Here is a 13,732-nt window from a genome sequence, read left to right as displayed (position 1 = left end):
GGGATTCCAGAGCCCTAGATAGATGGGGAAAGAAAATATACACCTCAGCAACTCTGGCTATGAGATCATTAAATTGCCAGTTTCACATGTTGAAATATCAGCAATTCCTAATGTCTCAGTTAAAACAAAAAATGAGCACACATTCAGAACAGTCTGAATTCAAGGAAATGCAGGATCTGTTGCATGCAGCTGAACAGGTGGGCACACATACTTTACAATGCGGATTTGATTCATTGGAAGCTTCCTGTAGAGCAGCTGTTACTGGCTCTGTCATACGTAGACATGCTTGGTTAAAACAACAAACCCTCCCTGACCATGTTAAAGCAAAATTATTGGATGCACCTTTACAGCAGGATGTATTATGTGGTGTCAAAGCAGAAGAGGTTTTAAAGAAAATGGAGGATAAGACAAAGTCTATGCAAACGGTCAAGGATTTTTTGCAGGTACAACCCCCTTGTTTCAGCAGAAATTGGCCAACAAAAAACTGGTCCTTTCCAGCTTCAGACAGATCACAGAGGGGCAAATACAGACTCACAAGGGGCAGAGGTCAGTCACAGGGCCCTTACAAACCTCGCCAATAGGGTTCTGCTACCCAGAAAAGAGGAGAAGACAGGCCCCAAGCTAGCAGAAGACAAACACAATGACTCTATCCTCAAACTACCAAGCAGATCTCTCCTGGCAGCTCCCTTGGGAGGAAAACTAGCATTTTTTATAGACAACTGGCACATCATCACAAAAGACAAATGGGTTCTAAACATTGTCTCTCAAGGATACAGATTCTACTTTCATACCTTACCAAGGATCAAAGGAATGCCAAACCTGCCACCAAATCAATGGGTAGAGGCACAAAAACAAATTACAGCTCTCATGGACATGAGAGCCATTCAACAGGTACCTACACAGGAGCAAGGACAAGGATTTTACTCAAGACTCTTCCTAGTCCCAAGAAAGGACAAAGCATGGAGACCCATTCTGGATCTTTCAATTCTGAACACCTATCTACAAGTACCAAAATTCAAGATGCTAACACTACAGCAGCTTCTTCCCATGCTGGGCAAGAATGCTTGGCTAGTCACTTTGGACCTCAAGGAGGCATACCTGCATGTCCCTATCAGACAAAATTGCAGAAGATACCTCCGTTTCATTGCAGGTTCAACACATTATCAATTCTCTGCACTGCCCTTTGGCTTATCTACTGTGCCCAGGGTCTTCACAAAATGCCTGGCAACAGTAATTGCATACTGCAGACAAAGAGGAATTCAACTATACCCATACCTGGGCGACTGCCTTATTCAAGCAGAAAGCAAGGACATTCTTTTAAAGCATCTGGCATTTGTCAAACACCTTCTAAGTTGCCTAGGGTACACGGTAAATGAAAAGAAATCAAAACTAGTGCCCTCACAAAACATATTATTCCTGGGTGCCAGCTTGAATACAACGGCCCAGATGGCTTATCTCACATCAGACAAACGACGACAGCTGATTCAATATTTCAAAATAATGGCAACAAAGACCCAACTCCCTGCAAGAAAAATTCTGCAGGCCTTGTGATTCATGGCATCTTGCATACTACTAATACCATTTGCAAAACTGCATATGAGGAAATTACAATGGTACCTGAAAAGTGTATGGACTCAGCACAGCCACAGCTTGGAAACAATGATACCACTCATTCCCTGTCGTCAACAGGAGTTTTTGTGGTGGGCACAGGCATGTCACCTCAACAAGGGTCAGCCTTTCACCTTACCCACAGCCAGACAAACTATGACAACAGATGCATTGGACTATGCCTGGGGAGCACACATGGCAGGGCAGTGCATTCAGGGCAAATGGACTTCAGATCAGAGGCATCTGCATATCAATCAAAAAGAAATGCTAGCAGTACAGAATTCCCTAACAGCTTTCAAGGACCTTCTACACCCAGGACAACTAATAATAAAGACATAATACCACAGTAATGTGGTACATAAACAAGCATAGGGGGCACACATTCCTACCCTCTATCCAGGCAAGCAATGACCTTGTGGAACACTGCACTGTCTTACCAGGTTCAATTACAAGCACAATTCCTGCCAGGAAAGAAAAACACATTGGCAGACGACCTAAGCAGAAACATCATGGATCCACACGAATGGAAACTAGATCCACAAGTATTTGCAATGATAGCTCAAAAATGGGGACGCCCAGACATAGATCTGTTTGCAAGCCCCCACAACCACCAACTTCAAAAATTTTACAGAAGGACCTTCCATCCATTAGCTTGGAAAGTGGACGCCCTCTCATTCAGTTGGAAAACATTAACAGTGTATGCCTTCCCTCCACTGCCTCTTCTAGCAAAGGTACTGCTGAAAGCCAGATTAGAGAGGCCACAAATGATGCTCGTTGCACCAGACTGGCCACGCCAGCATTGGTGTCCAATTTTAAGGAATATGGCCCACGGCCCACCATGGATTTTGCCACAAATTCCTCACCTGCTCACCCAGCGAGACTATCAGATTCTACACAGCCAGCTCAAGACTTTAAACCTGGCTGCATGGCAAATTACTTAAACAACCAGCCAACACCTTTATTCAAAGCTGTTATGGATGTCATTCTGGAGGCCAGGAGGCCCAGCACCAGGAAAACCTATTCAGACAAATGGAAAAGATTTTGCGCCTGGAACCAGGCTAAAGGCCTAAATCCCCTTGATCCAAACATCCCTCAGATTCTACAATATTTAACTGAGTTGTTACACAAAGGACTTTCCTTTTCATCTATTAAGATCCACGCCTCAGCAATTTCAGCTCATTACAGCATGGATCCTCCTTTATTCTCACATCCACTCCTAAGACAGTACCTCAGAGGGGCTAAGAACTCAAGACCTCCAAGGAGAGCTCCAACACCTACTTGGGATCTCAACTTTGTTCTGGAAAAGCTTACAGTGCCGCCCTTTGAACAGCTTTTTCAGCTGATTTAAAATTTCTTTCATGGAAAACTGCCCTACTTCTAGCAATAACTTCAGCTAGAAGAGTCTCAGAGCTACAGGCACTAATGGCAGTGGAGCCTTTCCTCATTTTTCATCAAGACAGAGTCTCTCTACGAACTAAACCTTCCTTTATGCCAAAAAGGTGGTATCCAGTGTGGCCCTAAACCAAACCATTCACTTGCCCACCTTCTTCCCAAATCCCCAGAACAAAGGAGAAAGACTCCTGCACTCTTTGGACATTCACAGGCAATTACGTTACTACTTGGATAAAACTAAGGCTCTCAGAAAAACTGACCAACTCTTTGTAGCCTATGCTACAGGATCACAAGGAAAAGCTATCTCAAAACAGACCATTTCTAAATGGATAGGGCATTGCATGCGTTTCTGCTACTCACGTCATGGGAAACCAGTACCTGCTAACATTAGGTCCCACTCCAACAGGGCTACAGCTACGTCAGCAGCCTTTCTCAGGGGAGTGCCAACCAATGATATTCTGGAAGCTGCAACTTGGAGTTCAGTGCACACCTTCATCTAACACTATCACCTACCTCTATACTCTTTAAGACTAGAGCTGGTTTTGCCACTGCAGTTTTGCAGGGCCTACTAGCTTCTTCTAACCCTGTTTGACTCCACCTCCCATCCTTAGCTTTGGGATTCAACCCAAGTGTGATGACTGCAGCAGGGTAACACGATGAAAATAGTACAGTTTTGTACCTACCATAAATGTAGATGTTTGAGTGTTCACCCTGTTGCAGTCCAGGTTACCCTCCCTCCATCCCCTCTGAAACAGCTGAACTTATCTCTACCACTCTATCCTATACTACCTCTGTGGTGTATTTGCTTGTGCCCAAGGCTATATATATGTATATATGTATGTATGTATATATAGCCTACCTATTGGGGGCACCTGACATCTGGGGCAAGAAAAACTGAAGAAAATGGCGTCAGATGCCTCTTGTATACCCCTGGCGCACTGACGTCAGGGAAGAAGTGACAGCAACCGATGCCGGACCAAGACTTTGGAATTCGGGCCGACTGCGGGACCGTCTGACAGCAGGATAACCCAAGTGTGATGACTGCAGCAGGGTGAACACTCGAACATCTACATTTATGGTAGGTACAAAACTGTACTTTCTGATTATGTTACGAGGTCTGGTTGTATTTCAAGACCTAGTCCTAGATGCACGACAACCTGGACATGATTGTATATGTCTGTATTATTTGCATGCTCATCCAGTTGTCATTTTCATTTGCATGACAAAATAGTCAGAGGGAGGATCTCTGCGTGTGTGTTGTACCTTTAAGAGCTATACCAGTCCATGGGCACGTACATACAAGTACTGAACATGTGCAAGAAGCAAGTATGCCATTTTGAGTGAGCAGCCGGAGTGAAAGTGTGTGTGTGTGTGTGTGTGTGTGTGTGTGTGTGTGTGTGTGTGTGTGTGTGTGTATAGCATACAGTCAGTTCATTTAGGTTTTATGTTCCAGTCATCCATCCTGATGTCTTTGTGTAATAAACAACTTACACGAATACCCAAGCTTCATCGTCTTATTTGAATACACAACACGAGCGACAGTATCGACATTGCAATCTTTGGAATCCCTCTCAAGCTAAAGAAATCTGTTCTGACGCTGTCTTAAAACCAGATTTTTCTTGGGTTACAGGATAGGTACTCTTTCTGCGACAGCCTTCCTTCCTACAGCCAAGGTTCTGTTTTTTACAGGCTTCTTCCAAAGCCTACTCCTGTTGCAGATAACCATAGCAAGAGAAATTTGAGAGCCCTGTGGTTCATGGCATCCATTGCTTCTGCAGTTGTCTGCCATACTCCAAATGAGGAGGGTGCAGTTACTCCAAGGCTATTTAGCTTCAACATTGCCACCCATTAAGACTTCTAGGTTTCTCTTCTTCCTTGCATAAGGAAGAAGTTTCTGTAATGGATCAACCAGATCTGCCTCAGTCCAGAGCTTCCATTAATGCCCAACCCAGCTCAGGAGCTCTACACAAATGCTTCAGATATGGTTGGAGGGGGGGAGGTTGGTGTGTTCGAACAATATCCGGGTTTGGGGGTTTGGTCTCCCAGAGATGTTAACAAATGCATCAGTATCAAGGAAATGAAAACCTTGATTCTGGCTTTTGAGTTCTTGCATTAACTATGGTAACCAGTCCCCTCAGGATGTTCACTGACATCACAGCTGTCATGTGGTACATACATGAGAGGGTGGATTAGCCAAGTCCTGTTGCCTTTGCAAACTTGCCACTTGCCTTGATATCATGGGAGTTTGTGATCCAACACAGTCTGGTTCTTTAGGCAGTCTGTAGCTTAGACAGGAACATTGTGGTAAACACCTTGAGCGGATCCAGGGCAGACCCTCACAAATTGATGCTAGCCAGGGAAGTCTTCCTGGACATTGTTCATGAGTGGGGTGCTTATCAGATAGGTCTGTTTGTCTTGCCAGTACAAAATGCTCAAAAAGTTCTGTTCCAGAGTGCCAATCCCACTGGCGTAAAAGTCATTCATCATTGTCATTTGACCTTCACAAGCTTGTCAGACATGCCCAAAGTCTTGCTGGTGACTCCCTTTTGGCCCAGGCAGCACTGGTTTCCCTGTCTTTTTCAGTTGTCCATGGGCAGTCATCACGTTACCTTAATAGATGGTCTTGCTCATACAGTAAGAGTTTACTTATTCCTCCTCCTTTTCCACACTCTGCAGTTGACAGTTTGGCTAGTAGGGTTTTAAATCTTCGGGCAACTTTTTTTTTTTTTTATCTATCCAGGTTTTATTGGAGGCTAGAAAGCCTACTACCAGTAAATAATTTTTTGCTAAATAGAAAATCATTTTTCTGGTGGAAGATGATGAACCAGAACCCCCTTTGCTATGGGCATTTCTGGTGTTTCTCAATTCTGATCTGGCTTACTCATCTACCAAAGCTCATTTGTTAACTTCCTCTGCTTGTGTGTCTTTGGATCCATCCTCTTTCTTCTAGATATAAGGTTAATTAGGTCTCCTTCGCATTATGTCTTCACGAAAACTTATGCATCCTTCTTTGTGACCTGACTAGTGTTCTGGTAAATTTACGCCTGGCATCCGCGGTGGTGCAGCTGTAGCATTGCCACCTCACAGCAAGAGGTTCTCCCGTTCGATTCTCCGCTGGAGCGCCTTCTGTGTGGAGTCTGTATGTCCTCCCCGTGGTCGAGTGGCATTAGAAAGACATGTGTGAATGGGCGTGCCTTCGTTGGAGGTTCGGCATCAGACTGGCACCGTAAAAAATCTACTGCCAATCATTAGCGGACCGGAGTTCCGCTGTGGCGACCCCTAACTGGGAAAAAGCTGAAAGAACAACATCAGTTCTTCCTTGCTTTGTACTTGGAAAACTGTATTATTGGTGCCTGTGGCTATTGCCAAGAGGGGTTTTGAACTGCACATGCTTAATGTATATAGTGGATCCTACCTTTCTTGGTTTTTCATAAATATAGGGTTTCTCAGGACAAATAATGCTTTTATGTTCAAGGCAGTTAATGTTTATCTTTAAATCAGTCGATCAATCCTCCTTCATTCCTTTTTTTTCCTTCACCTCAGAATAGAGGTGAAAGGATTTTTCATTCTTTTTATTTAGATAGCTCAGATTCTACCTAAACAAAACTAAGGCTATTAGGAAATTGAGCAATTTGTTTCTTTTCAAGATATGAAACCTGATTTGCTAGTTTTCAAGTAAACAGTTTCTTGAATTTCTAAGGCAATTTCTTTCCGTTACTCTTATCATGGGAAACCGATTTCTTCCACTGTTAAATCCCATTTTGCTAAGGCTGTAGCCTCCTGGGGAGTGTTTTTCCCCCAAGGGTCTAGAGTCTAGATCCATCTAGAGGCAACTGCTTGGTTCTCGGTTCATAACACTATGATGTGTTTTCTAGGGCCAGAGTGTTTTTTGCCATATCTGTTCTGTAGGGTATTTTGATCTGTTCTTCATTCCCTTCACTCTCCAGTGGATTTAGTACTCTTCTCCTTGTAGGGAATACTGCAACAGTAATCTTAGGACATAGCACAGTTGTGCAAGTACTTGCTGTAATTGTAGATGTCCTACTGATCACTGTTCCATCCCTCACCCCCTTTTTGATTTTTTTTCCTCTGGCTGAGGTGGCTTGTTTCTTTTCTCCTTTTTTGATGGATATGTACATATGGATACAATTACCTCTTCTGTTCCATTTTTTGTCCTGGGGCAAGAAAGTTCTGAGATTATAAACACCAAAGGCAAATTCATCAGTGCTATAGACTGTTCAGGGTAACTTATTTAGTGCTTTCGTTCACACTATCCTGTAATTGCTAAATACACCCACCTTATTAGAAAGTGTACCTAGACAGTCACACAGTGAAAAACAGCCAATCAGATATTTTCACAAATAAAAAAAAATAGCCTAATCATTATGCAATACTTGATAAATACAAGAAAGAAGAAAAATGAAACTAAAGAACATGTAACTATACACATTTAAATTATAAAATTTTAAAGTTCCAAAGATTGCTTCTTGAGTAAGTTAACAATGGAAACTGAATAATTGAAACCAGGAAATACAATGACATCCAATTTAAGTCGCCAATATAACTCTCTTGGCTCTTAATATTTCTTTGGGTCACCACCCTCACTGGTATATTTACCTTTTCTTAATTTTTTTTTTTTTTTTTTTTTTTTTATATAAAGTGCTACAGACCACAGAATGTTTGAATAATGAATTCTTGACAACCCTTGTTCTAATAGAGTAGCAGTATTCATATATTCGCTTTAACAAATGCTCTGTCTTGCCCATGTAAAACCTAGGGCATGAATCACATTGAGCTACGTATATACTACATTTCTACAGTTATAGTTCTCACCACAAGTTGTCACTTAAGACATGGGCAAACATACATTAACAGAAAAAAAAATATGAAAACCTTTCCATTTATATACATTATACATCACATATCTTTTCATTCTTTGTAGCCGTCAGTCCAGAATTACATAAATTGCTGAATTCCTGCCTTCCCGTAATCCTTACTCCTCCTTCTGAGCATTATTCTGCTTGTATTGTTCCCACAATAATTTTTTTCTGTGGTATTTTCCCCATCCCTTTTCTAAAGACTCCTTCCAGTTCTCTTATCCCTTTTATAAGACTCAGTATTTCAAATACAGTTTGTTTAGACTTTTATTTCCATTTTCTAGTAATTGCTTAAGATTAAGGCCTCTGAAGTCTAGGCAGTTCAGAGCCTGTGTCACAGCTTAAAAGAATAGCTTCTTCAATTACAGCCATTTGTTCACCTAATATTTCTGACAGAGTTACTCTGTAGGGAATTTTTGAAGTCTGCCAATTCACTACAGTCTCAAAACATATGTTCCTGATTACCTCTTTCTTCCCTATCACACCAACATTTGCTGTCTACCTGGGGAAAATGATTTGATGTCTGTTTGGGGGTGTGAAATACCTATGCAAACACTTCAAGCAGGTATCCTAAACCTTCTGGACTTTGTTGCATACTCTGGGAGTCGTACATATGTCCTCCTATTCTCTTGTAAATTGATTTTATAGTCTCTGAAATTATTTCTAACTTCCCTGATTGATTCTTACAGTTATCAGGCGATCTTTTGTATGCCCTACTAATTATCCCTTTTAAATGCAACTTCTGTTCTAGATTCAACTAAAAACTCTAAACAGAGCAGGTCTTTCTCTTGATACCCTTACCCCTTTCTCTTTGCCAGTACTCTGATATTAATCCCTGGTAGGGAAGCCAGTCTCTAGCCTGCAGTCAAAATGTCATCTAGATCTCATCCCATCCTATTATTTTCCGTCCCTGGTGATTTGCTCCCAATACTTTAATTCCTTTGCCAGTTTTCTGCAATAAATACCATCCCCCTCTTGCCTAGTTTCTCTTTTCCTACTTGGTCATCCCTAGTGGCAAAATCTCCTTTCTCCATTCCTGTGTTGGCTTAGTTCTTAAAGTACTTTCTGCTAGTGTATGAATATAATATTCTATATGGTTATTATTCTCCTTAAGGATCTGCATCCAAATTCCCACTGTCTCTTGAATCCCCCCGCTTTATCATCCCTTTCCATTTTGAATTACAACTTTGTTTGTGTTATGTATATGAGTCTTAACTGCTTGAAATATCCCTTCAAATCAGATAATCCTAAACCATCTGGTCCTTTTGGAAGGATCAGCTTGTCCCATTTAATTCTTGCCATCTTTCTCTCCAAGATAAATTCCTTCAGCTCTTTATTGCTGTCAACTTCTAGTTGATAAAAATATGCCCGTGCCATATATAAAACTAAAGAGAATAAAAGCATTTTCACTGCTTGTATCGTAATATCTATATCCATAAAAAAGAGTTTCCAGTTTCTCAGTTTTTGTATCATCTTCTGTTTAGATTCTTCCCACATATCCTTAGCTGCTATAGCAGAAGCCGTTATAACCTGTACTCCTAAATGCTTCATATCATTTTGTCCCCATAAATATGGGTGTTGCTGAACCATTTCATGTGTGGGTACATAATTTATGGCTATAACTTTTTTTTATCCCTGAAGGTCTTGAAACCCGAATGTTCCACAACACTGCTGCTGTCTTTTTCTGGATTTATCATGTACAAAATGATTGGTGCCCAAGTCAAGGCCTTAAATTCAGTGCAAGTTTCAGTAAGAGTGACGTTCCTACTAACTACCACATCAGTAGCAACAGCCTAAGTATATGCACTCAGTGATGAGAGACCTGGGCACACAGGTTGACGGCAACCTTACATTTGATCACCATCACCATATCCCAATAGTGGTAAGAAGGGCATTCTGTATTGCTTATCTCATAAGTAAGGGCATTCTCGCCAGAAAAAGTTATCTCCTTGTACTCTTCCCTCATCAGGCCAATAATTGAGTACACTGCCCCTTTTGGTATGTACCTTTCCAAGCACATGCAGCAGTTGGAGAGACCACAAAGGTTCCTTACAAGGAAAATTCAAGATCTTCAGCATCTGTCCTGTGTGTATTGTCTGAAATCTGTCACTTCGTTCAGTTTCATACAGACTAGTCAGAGGTGATCTCTGCTTTGCATACAAAGCAATCTCTGACCCTGCTTTATTGGCAGTGCCGCATATCTGCAAGTCAAATGGTACATGGGTTACTCGCTCCAAAGACTTTAACTTGGGGTATGACATTAAATAGAACCTGCTGGAGGAGACAAATTTGTTTCCCAGAGGTTACCACACCTTTGGGACAGACTCCCACTTCATGTCAAACAGAGCACCTCATTGGCCTTCTACAAATGCAGTCTGAATGAGTGAATGGATGGGTAACTGTAAATTCACCCTGGAGGGGGTTCCACCTGTGTCCCTCTTGGACAGGGGCAATAGGTGCTGATCATGGAAATAAGGGTAGAACTTGGCTAAGCTTGTTAAGGGTCCTAGGGCCATTAGCTTAGTAACTTCCTGTGATCCTATAATCTCAAATAAAGCAAACTTTTGTAGGTTTCTAGGTAAGTACTAGGCTAGCTTCTCTTGTAGCCATTTTATCTTAGCCAGTTTCCTTTTTTTGTACTCTGAATAACCTATCCCATTTGGTTATAGATTGGCCTTACCCATCCCGTGGTCTCATTATTATATATTACTAATAATGAGAGTAACTGTGATCATACCCCAAATAATTTGAGGGGACTCATGCATGGGATAAATAATTTAAGAGCTGCCTCTGTCCATTAGTAGTACTGGGGGCAGTCCTGGTGTAAATTTTCTATTTCCCATTCATACATCTAAGTTGTGTTTGAAAATTGACAGGGATGAATTTTGTTTTATGTGAGCGGGGAGTGTTCCACAGCAGTTGTATCCTCTGCAAACTATACCTGTCCCTCCAAATCATTCTGTTGATGCTGCAGAAGAGGTTTAGATCCCTAGACAGAGTATTTCTGATAACATTTGCCTTGCTGATGTGCAATAAACCCATCAGTAATGAATCGAAGGATGCCTTTTGTGTCAGACACAGGTCATCTCATAGCAATCTGTAGAGTACTGAGTATACTGACAGGGCTTTGAGTCGGTTCATCTAGGACGTGTTTAGCTCTTGTATCCTTTTAATACTGTATTTCTGTAGGCATAGTAGTTGCATGTGTCTGGACTGATAACTTGCCAAAGAGGGCATTATATTCAATGATTGGCCTAATGAGGGTTGAGTGAAAGGGTGACAATGACATCCCTAGACGTAGATGTAATCCCTTTGTTTATAAGCTGTGCAATATAGAAAGATGTTCTTACAACAGATGCGTGTTTAATTTTAATTTAATATTACATCAATTAAATATTTATTTTTCTTGATGCAATACCAATTATATACCCAAATCCCTTGTTTTGCTTGCCAGTGGCTCTAAATATAAAGCAAATAAAGGAGAAAGAGAACAGCCCTTCCTGGTTCCTCCTTATCAGAAAGGAACCCTCCCACATTAACGTTATTGTATCAGGGAATGCAAATGCTTCAATTGCCCTTCTGATAAAATCCCACCTTACTTTGTTTTACTCTGTCAGATGCCTTTTTTTTGCATCAAGACCCACCAACAGCAGCAGTATTTCTTTAAGTTCTGCTTCCCGCTGAAACTTCATTGTTATATTAATGTTGTCAGATCTTTGCCTCCCTGCTGCAAATCCACATTGATTCCATATCTATCAGTTTTGGCAACACCTTTTCCATTCATTTAGCTACTGTAGTCAAAAACATTTTATAATTGTGGTTTAAAATTGAAATGGGTCTGTATGAAGCTGGGTCTGATGGGTCTTTAGCATCTATAGGTAATTTAGCCACCACAGATTTCTTCCAAAATGTGGTGCTTCCCCTCCTTTTAAAATACTGTTAAAATCTTCCAGGTCTTTATCACTTTTTTCCCACTTAACTTCCATTCTTCCACAGGAATGCCATCTGCTCCTGAAGAATAATTATACCATCACCATTTTACCTCCTATCTTAACTATTAGTTGTTGAGCCTCATCTACTTCTAACCTTAGCTTAATTGTCTTCCATAAATATTTCCATTTGTGTTCTTAATTTCTACATTTCTGTGCTTTATACTAATTTTTTAAAAAAATGGTCAAAATGTATCTTAATATCGCTGCAGAAAATATGGTCATTTTTCTTGTTATAGGCTCCCTAAGTTTGGAGACCATCCTTTCTACTTTCTATTACCCAAATCATTGTGCCAAAATTTTTGTGTTGTCGAGTTATCAAAAAATAGTTGCTTAACAGCAATCTCTCTAATCTCTTGCATATTATCCAGATACAGATTTTCTCTTTTTTTCTCCTTGGCACTCTGATTTTGCACCACCTCTCACTGTGTGAGATTCCTATTACTTCTTAACTATATCCATTTCTCTTTTATTTCTACTGTCATTTTAAACTCTATTTTCATGTTATCCCACTAACTAGCTGTAAAGTCTGAAGAAATTTCTGTCATCCCCAATAACTCAAAACATTTCCACTACCCATTCCTTTAAATTCTGCTCTGTTACCCAGCATTTTTATTTTAGTTTTTGTCAATACATTATCTGAAATGGTAATTAGATGTGTGTTGAAGCTTTCAATTAACTGCACATGTTCCTGAAAAAATATAAATGTTCTGTAGTCCTATCTCGCCTTCATTCTTGCATATGGGTTCGGAGCCGATCTTTGGCTCCAACTCAGCCGATTACAAAGCTCTAAGTTGGCTCGTGGCAAGGTAGGTATCCCATAATGCACCAGTAAGAATCCCCAGATCTCGTTTGCTGCTCTACGAGTTTAGAAGTGCTCTCTTTCTTGGCCATGGTAAGTTGGGATATTTTTCTTATTCAAATATTTACAGTGTTCCTTTTTGAATATAATAGTTAGTTTAGTACTTACAACTTACAGTTGTTACCTTGTAGTAGTTGGCTAGGCCCGTTTAAGTTAGAGGAGCTAGTTCTTTACTATTCTTTTTGAAAATAATAGTTAGTTTAGTACTTATAACTTGCAATTGTTGCCTTGTAGTAGTTAGCTAGTGTGTTTGAAGTTTATTGCAAATTGTTATTGCTATCTGTTGGCCGTCACTTCCGTAGGCCTTCCCTGGTGGTATCCTTTCATTTTTTCTCTGTGTGCTAATTTATTTATTTATTTATTTATTTTATTTATTTATTTAACATTTGTTGACCGGGAATGTCCGACTAGGTTCCACAGAGCCTGTTTTCAGCGGAGGCCCGGGGAGAAATGCTCCTTTCTTAGGCATAGGTCCGTTTTTATTTAAGACCTATTATAGCCTTTGTCTGTTGCTTGCCTTTCTTTATCCCGCGTAGCCCTCTGTTCAGGGCTAGGCCCGTTTAAGTTAGAGGAGCTAGTTCTTTACTATTCTTTTTGAAAATAATAGTTAGTTTAGTACTTATAACTTGCAATTGTTGCCTTGTAGTAGTTAGCTAGTGTGTTGTTTGAAGTTTATTGCAAATTGTTATTGCTATCTGTTGGTCGTCGCTTCCGCAAGCCTTCCCTAGCGGTATCCCTTCGTTTTTTCTCTGTGTGCAAATTGTTGCTATCTTTCTTAGACATAGGTCTGTTTTAATTAAGACCTATTGTAGCCTTTGTCTGTTGCTTGCCCTTTTCTGTCGCGCCTACCTCTCTGTTCAGGGTTAGGCCCATTTACGTTAGAAGACCTAGTCCTTTACTGCCTCTCTCCTGTGTGCGTTTTTTCCTCAGCAGGGTTAGGCCCATTTAAGTTAGAGGACCTAGTCCTCTGTTGTCTTTTTCCCTTGTGTCTTTTTTCCTTGAGC

At 40.7% G+C, this 13,732-nt stretch overlaps 1 protein-coding gene across 1 annotated transcript in view; it reads left to right on the top strand.

The window, feature by feature from the left end:
- The window catches only part of PARP10 (poly(ADP-ribose) polymerase family member 10), a 1,579,412-nt gene that overhangs the window by 813,668 nt on the left and 752,012 nt on the right, over positions 1–13,732 (top strand). The gene's annotated exons all lie outside the window — the stretch shown is intronic.

This window comes from Protopterus annectens, chromosome 3.part1 (genome assembly GCF_019279795.1).
Source record: "Protopterus annectens isolate FY-2018-M chromosome 3.part1, PAN1.0, whole genome shotgun sequence".
Taxonomy (NCBI): Eukaryota; Metazoa; Chordata; order Ceratodontiformes; family Protopteridae; genus Protopterus; species Protopterus annectens.
This window is presented reverse-complemented; position numbering and strand designations above follow the sequence as displayed.